This window comes from Rana temporaria, chromosome 4 (assembly GCF_905171775.1).
Source record: "Rana temporaria chromosome 4, aRanTem1.1, whole genome shotgun sequence".
Taxonomy (NCBI): Eukaryota; Metazoa; Chordata; class Amphibia; order Anura; family Ranidae; genus Rana; species Rana temporaria.
Genome location: NC_053492.1, coordinates 150,099,832 through 150,116,264, shown reverse-complemented (window position 1 = coordinate 150,116,264; position 16,433 = coordinate 150,099,832).

The window sequence follows — 16,433 nt, the reverse complement described above, 5'->3', positions numbered from 1 at the left end:
TCTAATTCACATTACTCTTCCCAAAACCAGACTCCCTTTCTCTTGCGCCCTTTGGAACGCTCGCTCCGTCTGTAACAAACTCGCCTCCCTCCACGATCTCTTTATCGCTAGATCATTTAATCTTCTCGCCGTTACCGAAACCTGGCTTCACGAATCCGACACTGCATCTTCTGCTGCTCTATCCCACGGAAGTCTTCTTTGGACTCACTCCCCAGAGCCAGTGGATGCAAAAGAGGGGGTGTTGGAATTATTTTAGCCCCACATAGCACCTTTCAAATACTTCACCTCACTCTCTGGCACTCTCCTCATTTGAGGCACATTGCGTTCGTCTCTTCTCCCCAGTTCCTCTAAGGATAGCTGTGATCTACTGTCCCCCTGGTCCAGTATCATCCTTTCTTGATGACTTCTCTGCCTGGCTACCCTACTTTCTCTCTTCTGAAATACCCACAATTATTTTTGGCGACTTCAACATCCCTACTAACCTCCTCCTTTGACCTGAAGCAATACACTTGACCTGGTCTTTTCCCACCTATGCACTCCATACAACCTCTCCAACTATCCGTATGCCCTGTACACACGATCACTTTTTGTGATGAAATGAAATGAAATTTTTAAAAATGTCATTTAAAATGATCGTGTGTGGGCAAAATGTCATTTTATGTCTTCTGAAAAATGAAAAAAAAAAAAAATTCGAACATGCTTGAATTTTTTTAAAATGTCATTTTTTTGTGTCAAAAAAATTATCGTGTGGGCAAAAATGACGTTTTAAACCCGCACATGCCCAGAAGCAAGTTTTGAGACGAGAGGTAAAACTACCATTCATAATGGAGTAAGCACATTCATCACGCTGTAACAGACAGAAAAGCACGAATCGTCTTTTACTAACAAGTAACCAGCTAAAAGCAGCCTCAAGGCGAATAGAACTTCCCCTTTAGAGTGCCGTCACTTTGTTCATCATTTTTCAAAAATGATGGTGTGTGTGGGCAACATCATTTTTGAATCATGAAGTTGGAAAAATGTCATTTTTTTTCATGACAAAAAATTACATTTTTTTTCATCACAAAAAGTGATCGTGTGTACAGGGCATGACCCCCCTCTCTGATCACTACCTTATTAACTTCACTCTCTCCTGCTCCTCTATCTCCTCTCCACCCAAACGCCCAACGGTTTCTCGTAGAAACCTTCACCATATCAACCCTTCTCTTCTATACTCTGCGACTGACCACCTCTATGACAAAATCGCACCCCTGTCCTGCACCCACCTAGCCACTTCTGTCTACAACACTTCACTTCTAGCCTCACTGGACAGACTGGCCCCCCTCACTACATGCAGAATAAGGCCCCGCCCCTTCAACCCTGGCAAACAGATGATACTAAATGTATGAAAAACACAGCCGTGCCCTTGAGCGCCTGTGGTGTAAGACAAAGTCCCAGAAAGATTTCGACCGGTATAAATCTGCCCTCCAAAAATACAATTCCAGCCTCCTCACTGCCAAGCAGACCTATTTCATCACCCTCATTAAAAACGTATCATCCCGTCCCTGTCAACTCTTCTCTACCTTCAACTCTCTACTTCGTCCCCCACTGCCTCCACCCACCAACTCACTCACTGCCCAGAAGATCGCCAATCACTTCAAACAGAAGATTGATACAATTTGCAAGGAGATCTCTACTGTTCAGATACCCTCCATGCTATACACCTCATGCCCACAGGTACAATCATTACTTCCCTTTTTCAACCCCACCACTATAGACAAGGTCGCTAAATTACTTACTAATGTCCATCTTACCACCTGCCCTCTGGATCCTGTTCTCTCACAAATGCTACATTCACCCTCTGACTCTATTCTACACTCTCTAACTCACATCTTCAATCTCTCCCTCTCTTCTGGAATCTTCCCTAACTCTTGAAACATGCACTTGTCAGCCCCATACTTAAAAAGCCCTCACTGGACCCATCCAATCTTGACAACCTATGCCCTATCTCCTTGCTCCCCTTTTTATCCAAACTCCTTGAATGTCTAGTCTACAGCCGACTGAGCATCCACCTTGCTGATAATAACCTTCTTGATCCACTTCAGTCTGGATTTTGTCCTCAACATTCCACAGAAACTGCTCTCCTAAAACTAACAAACGATATACTAATGACCAAAACTAAGGGACACTATTCCGTACTCCTATTCCTGGACCTCTCTGCTGCCTTTGATACGGTTGACCACCCACTCCTCCTCAAAAAACACCACACCTTCGGTCTCCGTGACCGTACTCTTCGCTGGTTCTCTACCTACTTATCCAACCGTACCTTTAGCGTTACTTACAATTCTACTTCCTCCTCTCCTCTTCCTTTCTCTGTTGAGGTCCCCCAAGGTTCTGTTCTTGGACCTCTCCTATTTTCAATCTACACCTCCTCCCTGGGTCAGCTTATAGCCTCCCACTGCTTCCAATACCATCTCTATGCTGATGACACTCAAATCTATTTCTCTGCCCCACAACTTGCCCCTTCATTCTCCTCACGCATCACTATTCTACTATATGATATATCAGTTTGGATGTCACACCACTTCCTCAAACTCAACCTATCCAAAACCGAACTTATAATTTTTCCTCCCCCACGTGCCTCTTCCCCTGATCTCTCTGTCAAAATTGATGGCACATCTATAAGCCCATCCCCACATGCCAAGGTCCTAGGAGTAGTCCTGGACTCTGAACTCTCCTTCAAGCCCCACGTCCAATCACTGTCCAAATCTTGCCGCCTCAACCTCCGCAACATCTCCAAAATACGCCCCTTTCTAACCAATGACACAACAAAGCTCTTAATTCACTCCCTGGTCATCTCTTGCCTCGATTACTGCAACTCCCTTCTCATTTGCTTACCGCTGCATACTCTATCCCCCCTTCAGTCCATCATGAATGCTGCTGCCAGAGTCATCCACCTTACCAACCGCTCTGTCTCTGCTGCTCCTCTCTGTCAATCCCTCCACTGGCTTCCGCTCGCCCAGCGAATTAAATTCTAAATACTAACTACTACCTACAAAGCCATCCACAACTCTGCCCCCAGCTACATCACTGACCTAGTCTCTAAATACCAACCTAATCGTTCTCTTCGTTCTTCTCAAGACCTCCTGCTCTCTAGCTCTCTCATCACCTCCTCCCATGCTCATCTCCAGGACTTTTTCAGAGCCTCTCCAAGCCTATGGAACTCCTTACCCCAATCTGTCCGTCTATTTCCTTCTCTATTAGCTTGTAGAGGATTCCTGAAAACCCTCCTTTTCAGAGAAGCCTATCCTACCCACATCTAACAACTGTACTTTAATTTTGTCCATCTGATCACCCCCCACATCTACTACCCTTTGTTCCACTTGACCCTCCCTTCTAGATTGTAAGCTCTAACGAGCAGGGCCCTTTGATCCCTCCTGTATTGAATTGTACTGTAACTGTACTGTATTCCCTGATGTTGTAAAGCGCTGCGCAAACTGTTGGTGCTATATAAATCCTGAATAATAATAATAATAATAATAATAATTTTTATAGCATTTTTTGCTGTGAAAATGACAATGGTCCCAAAAATGTGTCAAAATTGTCCGATGTGTCTGCCATAATGTCGCAGTCACGAAAAAAATCGCTGATCGCCACCATTACTAGTAAAAACATTTTTTTTTAGAAAAATGTAATAAAACTATCTCCTATTTTGTAAACATTATGGCCCAGATTCTCGTAGATTGCCGTAAAACTCGGCGGGCGTAACGTATCTGATTTATGTTACGCCGCCGCAAGTTTTACAGGCAAGTGCTTTATTCACAAAGAACTTGCCTGTAAAGTTGCGGAGGCGTATCGTAAATCACCCGGCGCAAGCCCGCCTAATTCAAATTAGCCGGGTAGGGGGCGTGGAGCATTTAAATTAAGCACGTTCCCGCGCCAAACGTACTGCGCATGCGCCGTCCGGAAAATATCCCCGGGTGCATTGCTCCAAATGACGTCGCAAGGACGTCATTGGTTTCGACGTGAACGTAAATGGCATCCAGCCCCATTCACAGACGACCTAAGGGAAAGTACATAAATTTTCAAATTTCGACGCGGGAACGACGGCCATACTTAACATTGGTTGCCCCTCATATAGCAGGGGCAACTTTACGCCGCGCAAACCTAACGTAAATGTCGCAACTTCACTGCGTCGACCACGCGTACGTTCGGGAATTCGCGTATCTAGCTAATTTGCATACTCGACGGGGAAAACCTAGCGGCAAAAAAAAAATGCATTTAAGATCCGACAGCGTAAGAGCCTTACGCCTGTCGGATCTAATGGATATCTATGCGTAACTGATTCTAAGAATCAGTCGCATAGATACGATGGCCCAGATTAGGACTTACGACGGCGTACATGGAGTTGCGCCGTCGTAAGCCCTTTGAGAATCTGGGCCTATGAATTTTGCGCAAACCAATAAATAAACGCTTATTGTGATTTTTTTTTACCAAAAATATCCCAATTTATGCCTTCTAGCAAGGTACGTAGTTTAGGGGAGTTGGCTCTTTTGAAATTCAGTGTCTTTGGGTCTTGCAGCATTCTTAATAGACTGAAGGGGCATAGCATGTGTAAAGTTAGGCTAGTGAGGATGGAATTGCAGTAGTCAAGGTGGAAAGGTGGCATCCTTAGTCAGGAAGAGGTGAATTCTGGAAATGTTGCAGAGGTTGTAGGAGAGGTCAGAGTCTAGGATTACACCTAGCACCTTGGTGTGTGTGGAGGGTCCAATGGTTGTGCCGTTGATATAAATGGTAAAGTCATGGGGAGGGGATCGGAGAGGAGGAAATATTACAAGCTCAGTTTTAGGAAGATTATATTTAAGGAAGTGGTGTGACATCAATACTGATATGTCGCTCAGTAAGTTTGTGATACATGAGGAGATTGAGGGGGTGATATATACGTAACTATGTTAAAAAAGCCTGTGTGCCTCCCTAAGATAATAATCTCTATTTTGGAAAACTTTCCTTTGTTCCCTAACCAGATCAATATTATTTTTTAAGAACTCCAAAGCAAGAGGTTCACTAAAGTACAAGATATTACGTGTAATGCCATAAGAAACAATTTACCTATACTGGGGTCTGCAGTTCCTTCTTTCCGTTTTTGTCTAGTCATTTCTCATTCCTCATCCCAAGGAATAGAAGCTGCAAAGCTGGGTTACTCCTCCTACTGTTTGAACTTATGCAATATACGTACATGCATCATGACCGCTTGGACACTCTTTGGAGAGATTGTGAGGCTTTGTTTTAGCGCAGTGCTAATCTGTTCTGTTGTGTCTGTATTAATTTAGCTTTGTGCAGTGAAACTGCTTTTGTGGTCACTTTGAGGCAACAGAAATATATTCTAATAGAGCAGGCTGCGTCGACTGAAATGCAAGTAAAGACACTAAAACACAATCTATGAATGCTCATCAGACCAACACAGTTTATTTTAATTGAAGAAACCTGGAAAACAACACTTGTCTTTGCAAGCCCTAAAGAGGTTGGAAGCCGCACAAATCGGCTCCAAGCTGAAGATGGCTGGCCATCATGTGACATTACCTGACACAGCAATACTGCAAAATTACTGCTTTGCCATAAACAATCTGCATCCGTTTGATCCTTACTAAGGGGTAAGTAGAGCCAGAAGGAATCAGTATGTGCAAGCATGTTGCAATCATACAAAATAATAAAAAAAAATCAGATCTCAAAGGGGTTAAAGTGTAAGTATACTCAGAATTGATATCTCTCCCCTCCGATCTCTCTTTTCAGTTTTCAAGTATTTTCTAGTGCTACACAGAGTCGTTTTTGTGACATTTACCTTAACATATTTTGATTTCTTATTTTTTTAAATCTGATTGTTACATATTCCCACCCCGCTATTTCAAACAGTAGATTGACTCCTCTACAACCTCCTGCCATACATTGATCGAAATTCAGCTGGTCCCTAATGAACCTACCCAATTTCATTCCATATTTGGCAAACTTTAATCTTATGGTCCCCTGCTGACTCAGCAGTTAATCCTGCCGACCGCCACATCACTTCTGTGACCTGAATACAAAATCACTGTTTTAACAAACAAGTATATACTGACAGACTTCTCATATGTAAAGCAAAAAGGACGTTTTCAAGTTCAGATGTTCAGCGTTCATCATATACTATGATGTTTGCAAAGTAATTATGTTGTTGCACATTTGCTTTAATATTTAGATTGTGTAGCAGTTTGACTCCCTATATGGGTAGCCTTACTGTGTGGACTGACCCTTGGAAAAATCCAAAATTTGTAGCCTTGGGACTCACTATCTACCACAACACACCACTGAGCTATTCCTAGCTACAGAGAATATAATGTGACCTGTCACTGTTGCTGACTTAAAATCTAGCTAGGATTAAATGGGAGCGTCATATTTTTAGATATGAACCGTTAACACCCACATAGAAAGGAGCCCTCCAGCCAACTTTGAGGAAGAGGCATAAGACTATTAGGGGAACAAATAAGAAAAAAAAAATATGAATCAAAGGATGCAACACCCGCAGTGCTGTCCTGTAAAATAATTTTCTATTTGGCCAGCCAATTCAGTCAGTTCTGCTTCAAGCTATTTTTTAAGTAGCTTCTCTTGGCATCTAGCTTTCAAGACAGCAGATTTAAAAGCCACTTTTTTTCCGAGCGCTGTATAGTTTTAATGTCTGGAAATAAAGATAAGAAATGTAATTGAATACTTCAGAAGGAACAAAGAAGGGTAACAAAATGACAACATGTAGACCCTGAAATATCCTCTTTATCAGAAGAAAAAATAGGTTTGTTGCTTATCACTTACCATACAGGGAGAAAATTGGCAGATTTTCTCTACTACTTTTAGCATATTAGAAAACAAACCGAATTGAGACATTAACTTAAAGATTTTTTTTAAGATTATGATTTACTTTGTTACCATGTAAGTTTTCTAAAAGGAAGACATCAAAAAACTAACCTGGCTTTAAAAAATTAAAGTTTTGTATATAGATTTTACTTTGGAAACTATGGGAATTTGACATGTTAAAATGTTCCCTCTTTTATGTAGAAAAGATAAATGTCTAGCCCACGGGCTGTTTTCAAAGATTACATTTTATGATATACTTTTTTTCCAATGAATAAAATTATTAAAATAAACAAACCTTAGATGATAATCACCCATGTGTTTTCTGAGCTTTTATTTTACTTTTTATCTTTTAAATTGATTATTTTGTTATTTTGTATGTACTTTTAAACTGCCCATACATGGGTTTGGTTGGTCAGCAGGGACTGGCTGAATTTTCGATTCATGTATGGGTATCAACTCATTCACAACCAGCCTATTAGAAAATGTTCCTCTTGATCAGCACCATCAGCCATAGCCGCCGTTACTGATCAGTGTATTCTGATGGCGGTGAATTCTCTCAGAATTCAATAACTTAGTGAGAGGGATTCCCTCATCCATATGGAGTGTGTGGATGAGGGACCTGAGTAATTTTCTCTCGTTCAACCGGCTGATTGAATGAAAAAAGACCCATGTGGCTAGCCTTAAACTACGTACACTTGGGCAGAATGTGCAGCATTCCCCCCAATACCTACCTGAGCCCCCTCTCGATCCAGCAATGTCCACGAGAGCCTTGGCTCTTTGGGCACTCACACTCCTAATTGGCTCCTACTGTCAATCACACTCCGTGGGCCAATCAGGAGACAGAGGAGAGAGGCAGAGCAATGAACACACAGAGCCGTGGCTCAGCAGCACGTCTGCTTGGTTGCCCCCACAGCAAGCTGCTTGCTGTGGGGGCACCTTGCAGGAGGGAGGGGCCTGGAGGACCGGCAAGGCAACCTAGAAGAGGAGTGGCTGTGGACGTGATATAGTTGGATTTTGCAAAAGCGTTCGATACAGTTCCGCACACACGGCTCATGTGTAAGGTAAGGTCTACAGGATTGGATATATCAGTCTGTAAATGGATAGAAAACTGGCTAAAAGACAGAATTCAGAGAGTCGTGGTTAATGATTCATACTATGAATGGTCAAAGGTTAACAGTGGTGTACCCCCAAGGTTCAGTGTTGGGACCCTTACTTTTTAATATCTTTATAAATGATATTGGGTCTGAGATCAAAAGTAACATTTCTGTCTTTGCAGATGACACCAAGCTATGAAGTGGAATAACGTCCTTACAGGATGTCACCAAATTACAAGCCGACCTCAATGCTCTGTCTGATTGGGCGACTATGTGGCAGATGAGGTTTAATGTTGATAAATGTAAAGTTATGCACTTGGGGGCTAAAAATATGCATGCATCATACATACTAGGGGGAGTACAACTGGGGGGATCTGAAGTGGAGAAGCATCTTGGAGTTTTGGTAGATCATAAGCTCAATAATGGCATGCAATGCCAAGCTGCGGTTTCCAAAGCGAGCAAAGTCCTTTCTTGTATTGAGAGGTATGAACTCCAGAGTGAGAGATATCATTTTGCCCCTGTACAAATCATTAGTAAGACCTCATCTGGAATATGCAGTTCAGTTTTGGGCCCCAGTTCTCAAAAAGGATATCGGAGAACTGGAGAAAGTGCAGAGAAGGGCAACCAAACTGATAAGAGGCCTGGAGGAGCTCAGCTATGAGGAAAGATTAGAAGAACTGAATCTATTCACTCTTGAGAAGAGGAAAATAAGGGGGGATATGATCAACATGTACAAATATATAAGGGGTCCATATAGTAAACTTGGTGTTGATGTATTCACTTTACGGTCAACACCGAGGACAAGGGGGCACTCTTTATGTCTAGAGGAAAAGAGATTTCATCTCCAAATACGGAAAGGTTTCTTCACAGTAAGAGCTGTGAAAATGTGGAACAGTCTCCCTCCAGACGTGGTTATGGCCAGCTCAGTAGATTGCTTTAAGAAAGGCCTGGATTCAGAATATAACTCAGTACTAAGATTTGTAGGTAAAGTTGATCCAGGGTAAATCCGATTGCCTCTCGGGGGGATCAGGAAGGAATTTTTTCCCCTGCTGTAGCAAATTGGATCATGCTCTGCTGGGGTTTTTTGCCTTCCTCTGGATCAACTGTGGGTATGGAGTTGGGTGTATGGGATTGTATTGTGTTTTTATTTTGTTTGTTTGTTTTTGTGGTTGAACTAGATGGACTTGTGTCTTTTTTCAACCTGACTAACTATGTAACTATGTAACTATGTAGGAGGGGGGTCTGGACTGCTGTAAAGCCATTGCACAGAGAAGGTAAGTATAACATGTTTGTTTTTTTTAAAAAACAAGACTTTAATATCGCTTTAAAGCTGTACTTCTGCAGCAATGAATTGCCTTCAAGTACATTGTATGGAGTTTCCACATTTTCACATGTATGTGTGGATTTGTGAGTGTCTACCACAATCTCGTCTCTCGACTGGTTACCTTTAGTAACAATCGATTTACATCACAAGACAATGTGACTGTTAATGGTTTTACATCAGTAGACATTATTTACTTTTCTGTGGGAAGGGGCTGGCTATATAAGAGCTTGTTTGGCTTGTTTGGTGTGGGCTCTCCGACTACTGAGGAAGCCCAATGACTGGGCATAATGCTTATAGGAAGGAGTAGCCAAGCTTGTGACGTCATCTCTTGGCCATCTTGAAGCCCACTTGGTGAGGTGTCCTAGGTTATATTTGGCTGGAGAGGACTGATTTCTAGTTCTGTCTGGATATTAGGGACCCAGGATTTTGGAGGTTCAAAGAGACTTGGGTGGGAAGAGCCTGAAAAACCCTGACTACCAGGCCTTTGGTCTCAAAAGGGTTATGTTCCAGGTAAGGGAGGCTTGAAAGGCAGCATAGGGAAATCAGCACCTGTGTTGGGGAAGAGAGTGGAAGAGAGACTCACAAGCTGTGTGGCAAGTGTGAGCTCTCAGACAAGCTGAGAGGTGGCCCGCTGACCCCCCCATGTGGCCTGCCTGGCAGCCTTAAAGCGGAGGTCCACCTAAAAAAAATATTAAAAGCCAGTAGCTACAAATACTACAGCTGCTGACTTTTAATAAATGGACACTTACCTGTCCAGGGTGCCCATGATGACGTCAGCCGAAGCCGAGCAATCGCTCGTCTCTCGACTGCCCCGGTCCCGTTGCGGCTTCACTGCCCTGTTCCTTACTGCGCATGCGTCCTCACTGCTTCTCTCAAACCTGGGTATGCCTCAGACAGTCTAGCAACTAGGTGCTCCTGGGATAGACCTCTGGCTTCTGGCCTAGCAGCCTGGAGCCTTGTAACACAGGTCCAATCAGACTGCTGCCCAGGTGGCACAGAACCCCGATCACCTGACTCCTGCCGAATAAATAGGCTCTTCCAGCAGGCCAAGGGGCCAAAGAAAGCCCTGCCAATTTGCTGAGACAACCTAGTCTCTCCTAGTCTGAATTCACTATGCTCTTGTCATTCTAATGCCACAGGCAACAATGCCACCTAGTGACAGCAGAGAAAGGTGCATCAAATGCAGACTTAGAGAAAAATCAGTGGATCCCCTAACAGGTAGCCAGGCTAGTTACCACCTAGCAAAATAAATGTGTTATCAACCCTGGGGTAGATTCAGATAAAATTTACGCCGGCGTATCCATAGATACGCCGCGTAAATTCAAATCTGCGCCGGCGTATCGACTTTCTGTATTCAGAAAGCTAGATACGCCGATATTTGCCTAAGATACGACTGGCATAAGTCTCTTACGCCGTCGTATCTTAGGGTGCATTCTGACGCTGGCCGCTAGGGGCGCTTCCGTTGTTGTCGGCATAGAATATGCTAATTACCTAGATACGCCGATTCACAAACGTACGTACGTACGTACGTACGCCCGTCGCAATGTATTTACGTCATTTACGTTGGGCTTTTTCGGCGTAAGGTTGTTCCTGCTATTAGGAAGCGCAGCCAATGTTAAGTATGGACGTCGTTACTGCTTTGAAATTTGAATTTTTTACGTTGTTTGCATAAGTCGTTCGCGAATAAGACTGGATGTAATATAGGTTCACGTCGAAACCAATACGTTGTTGCATCGTACTTGGAAGCAATGCACACTGGGATATGTACACGGACGGCGCATGCGCCGTCCGTAAACAACGTCAATCACATCAGGTCATCACACATTTACATAAAACACGCCCCCCTTCCACATTTGAATTACGAGCGCTTACGCTGGCCCCATTTACGCTACGCCGCCGCAACTTACGGAGCAAGTGCTTTGTGAATACTGCACTTGCTCGTGTAAGTTACGGCGGCGAAGCATAAATACGATACACTGCGCCGCCATATCATTGCGCGCCCCTACGTGAATCTACCCCCCCTGCCCACAACCAGGGTGCTAAATCTACCATAGTTTGTAGACTAAATGTCGCTGTATTTTATGCTGTATTTTCAACAATAGCTTGTCTATTCATCTTCAACAAGGCTGGAAAAAAATATCTGTTTTCACTTTCCATAGGCCTCAATGGGCTTTGGTACTAAATTCAGAGTTTGCGGACCTCCCACTGTATTCAATCGTTCATCCCCAGTTATTGAGAAATTTCCTTTCTGGCAAGGGCCTGATGTGAATAGTTAATAGTTAATGCTTCAGTTGCAGAATATGTTTGCAGATACAGGGCCAGATTCTCGTAGATTGGCGTATTTTTGTGCGGGCGTAACGTATCCTATTTACGTTACGCCTCCGCAACTTAGACGGGCAAGTGCTGTATTCTCAAAGCACTTGATCCGTAAGTTGTGGTGGTGTAGTGTAAATAGGCCGGCGTAAGCCCGCCTAATTCAAATTTGGAACATGGGGGCGTGTTTTATGTAAATAACTTGTGACCCGACGTGATTGACGTTTTTCACGAACGGCGCATGCGCCGTCCGTGGAATATCCCAGTGTGCATTGCTCCCTAGTACGCCGCAAGGACGTATTGGTTTTGACGTGAACGTAAATGACGTCCAGCCCCATTCACGGACAACTTACGCAAAAGACGTGAACAATTCTAAATTCGACGCGGGAACGACGTCCATACTTAACATTTGTACGCCGCATGTACGCCACCATATAGCAGGGGTAACTTTACGCCGGGAAAAGCCTAACGTAAACGGAGTATCTATACTGCGTCGGCCGGGTGTACGTTCGTGAATTTGCGTATCTAGCTCATTTACATATTTCTAGGCGTAAATCAGCATACACGCCCCTAGCGGCCAGCGTAAATATGCAGTTAAGATCCGACGGCGTAAGAGACTTACGCCGGTCTGATCTAATATAAATCTATGCGTAACTGATTCTATGAATCAGGCGCATAGATACGACTGCCCAGACTCAGAGATACGACGGCGTATCTGGAGATACGCCATCGTATCTCCTTTGAGAATCTGGGCCACAGTATATACAGTACAGGAATACATATTTTTCATCATCATAATTCACGTTCATAACTGATGCCATTGGAGGATGTACTTATCTTTATGTTAGACAGGACCCTTGATGACTAACTGCTCTGAGAAAATGAATCATTGGTTAAGCCATCTGGAGTGTGTGTTTCCTTTCAGACCGTGCATAACCGAGCTGAAAAGGATTTGCTCAGTGACACTCCCACAGCATCCATTAAAAACCTGTTGTCTGAAATAAACATAGTATTAATTGAGATATTAATTAGACACAGCCATGTGCTGCGGTTCTATGCAGCAAGCACGTCACACGTTTGTTCTAAGTAAATCGGGTAAAAAATCTATGTCGACGGGCTTTGATGGGAAAATGCCGGATGATTTTGACATGAGTTTGAAACGCTTCTGAGATCATTCAAAATTCATTGCAGACGCAGTTGATCTGCTTCAGCTGCTTTTGATCTCCCATAGGCAAAAGCAGTTAAAATAATCATTATTATCTTTTACAAAAACACATTTAAATGATAGATCTATGGTCAAAATTTAAAACCATATATTAATTTCCACAATGAATTTAAGTTATTTCTAGCTTACTCCTATTATTCAGAACTACTTCCGGACCACCCACGGCACATATACTGAGAGAGGGCGGCCGAGCTGCGCAAAACCATGTACCTGTACGTTGTTCACTTCTCTCAGGTCTGGGGCGCACATGCACGCCGCTGGCGACCCGCTTTGATTGGACACAGCAGGAGCCAACCTGTATGTCTGGCGGACCCGATGTCTGCTGGGAACCAGGCGATCGTTCGTAGAGAGGCAGAACGGCAGACTGCCTATGTAAACAAGGCAGATCATCGTCGTGTCAGTGAGAAAGAGGGAGATCCTGTGTTCCTGCTAAGCAGGAATACGGATCTCTCTCTTCCTCCAGTCAAACCATCCCCACACACAGTTAGCAAGCACCCCCTGGGCACACATTTAACCCTTTGATCGCCCCTGATGTTAACTCTTACTCTGCCAGTGTCATTTATACAGTGACCGTGTATCACTGTATTGTTGTCACTGATTCCAAAAAGTGTCACTTAGTGTCAGATTTGTCTGCCGCAATGTCACAGTCCCAATAAAAATCGCTGATTGCCGCAATTACTAGTAAAAAATATAAAAAAAAGTCCATAAATCTATCCTATAGTTTGTAGATGTGATAACTTTTGTGCAAACCAAGTACACGCTTATTGGGATTTGTTTTACCAAAAATATGTAGCAGAATACATACTGGCCCAAACTGATTAAGAAATTCGATTTTTATTTTTTATTTTATTGGGTGTGCTTTATGGCAGAACTAAACAAATATTGTTTTCTTTTTCGAAATTGTCGTTTTGTTTTTTTGTTTATAGTGCAAAAATTAAAACCGTGGAGGTGATCAAATACCACCAAAAGAAAACTTTGTGGGGAAAAAAACGACATACATTTTGTTTGGGTACAGTGTCGCACAACCACTCAGTTGTCAGTCAAAGCAACGCAGGGCAGTATTGCAAAAACTTTCTGGGGGTGAAATGGTTGAAGATTAAAAGTATTGGGGTTTATTTACTAAAACTGGGGAGTGCAAAATCTGGTGTAGAACTGCATATAAACCAAACAGCTTCCAGGTTTGTTTGTTTTTTGTCAAAGCTTACAGTAAGTGAACAAACTGAAGTTAGAAGCTGATTGGCTTCCATGCACAGCTGCAGTGCTGGGACAAGGTCATCTAGTGCCCAGGGTAAAAATGCCAAATGGCACCACCCAAATGTATGGACATTGTCAAGAAAAATCCTCATACCCCCTCCACTAAAAAAAAAAAAAAAAAGACGCAGCATAGGGCCCTGCACAAGAGATGACACTGGCTGTCAGATTGCCACTGTGCAGTATTTACTTACCTGCCCCATACCCATGTTCTTTGCTGGAAGGAGATGGGGGAAGATTATGATTTTTTTTCTCTTTCATCACACTAGCTAGTTCTTGGCGTCCCTCACCTTATTCCCCTTCAGTCTCTATGCTTTCACCACTCTTCGCTCAGGTCCTTCATCTCATCTACATATAGATATACATGTGTTTTTATACGCCTACCTTCCTCATTACTAACTATCCAGCATACATATTTATGTTTAGAGCCAATACTCCTTTTGGACCTATTGAGACTGTTGGGGATACACAAATCCCATCCATGCTGTGCCTTCCTTCCGTTTTGGCCCCCGGTTGGGACTTCGTTTGGCCCCGCGTCCTCGGCTCCCTGGCAAGACACTCACTGCCGCCGCATTGGGAGCCTCACATGCGCTGGTCTTTGGCTATGTCCATTGGTGAGTATGAGGTTTTCCATATCAAGGGCCCCCCTTACCCTGTGCCCTTCATAGCATACTACATACTTTATTTTTTCATTCTAGGTATACCACGAGCATCTACCCCTGAAGAGCGAGCTAAGCTGCCCTCACTACTCCTGTCAACTTGTAGGTTGGAACTGTCCATGCGGTGCTCCCCCCACCTCACATAATACCACCGTGCCCAGGGCCGCCCCTCACTCCTATCCCTTGTCCTGCCCGTGCACAGCTGGATAAGATTTTGAATTCTTTAGTTTTAGTAACAGCCCCATCAGTGTTGCCAACCTACCAGATTGAAATTTACTGGCACAACACCCGAAATTTACTGGCGCAGCCATGTTTTTACTAGCATTTCAAAAAAGTTACTAAATTACCTTTTTAGGTGCAAATTTCTGTATTTAGGCTACACACAAGTAGGCTAGGCAAATAGCAATGTGATTTAATGTAGATATTAAGGTAAAAAAACATATTTTTGTTATTTTCGATTTAATAAGGGCAAATTATTTGGTCACATCACCCCCAGCCTCCATCCCCCTCTGCCACCAACACCCCCTGCCTTCACCGCCCTCTGCGGTGCCACAATCTCCCTCTGCCTCCAATCTCTCCCAGGCCCCCTGCCTTCTTCCCCCTCTGCGGTGCAACCAACAACCCCTGTCTCCATCCCCCACCCTCTGCTGTGCCACCAACACCCCCTGCTTCCAATCACCCTCTGCCACTAACACCTCCTGCTTCCAATCTCCACCTGCCTCCAATCTTCCCCTGTCTCCATTGCCCCCTGCCTCCACCCCCTCTGCAGTGCCACCGCAGTCACCATCACCACATGCCTCCAATCACCCCCTGCCTCCAATCTCCATGCGCAGTTCCAAGCTGAACCGATCTCGGCTATTTTTACTGGCACATTCCCGCAACTACGGACATTTACGAACGGGGGAAAAAAGTGCCCATTTTTACGAACTGTCCATAAAAATACAGACTGTTGGCAACACTGAGCCCCATAGTGTTTGAAAAATCCCACGCATTTACTTCCTTGAATGCAGCGACACATATTCACTGCTGTGTCCCCCATTTCACAGAGCTTACCTTCTTTACAACAACCATACAGCAGAGATGTTGACATGTAGGAGTTTCAGGAAGCACAGCCAACACAGGAAATACACCACATCCAGGAATTTGTTGAAAGAGATGGCCAACAGTTGAGCCCTACTCGCAAAATTAAAGTAGATTTTCCAAGTAAGCTTAGATTGGGTTGTCAAAAATACCTATTGTTTGTATTACAATTACAATATCAATGTCTTAAAATTAAACCAAATGCTTACAACTTTAAATCTTCAAATGCATAAAATGTATTCGGTTTCCAAATGTGTAGCCTAAAAATAATCGAGAGGTGACTTGGAGGACATGCATTGCTTTCACCCTTAATAGGAATATGATGACATGAATTAATTATATCATTTAAAAAGAAAAACTTAATAATTGAGCTGTAGTGAAAGATTACTTAGTCACTTAACTATTTTGGCTATTTATGGTAAGTAATTTGTGTATATATGCATATCTATTATTCTTTCAACTTTAACATACTATATTATTTGTCCCATAGGAAAGTAAGAATTAGAGGAAAAAGGCAAAAGTCTGAATGGGAAGCCAACATGACCAGGGTCTTAGACCAAAAAAAACTAATACATCAGGGATGGTAAATTGGGAAACAGATATCATGAGATTAGCCAAGAGATTGGACTTTC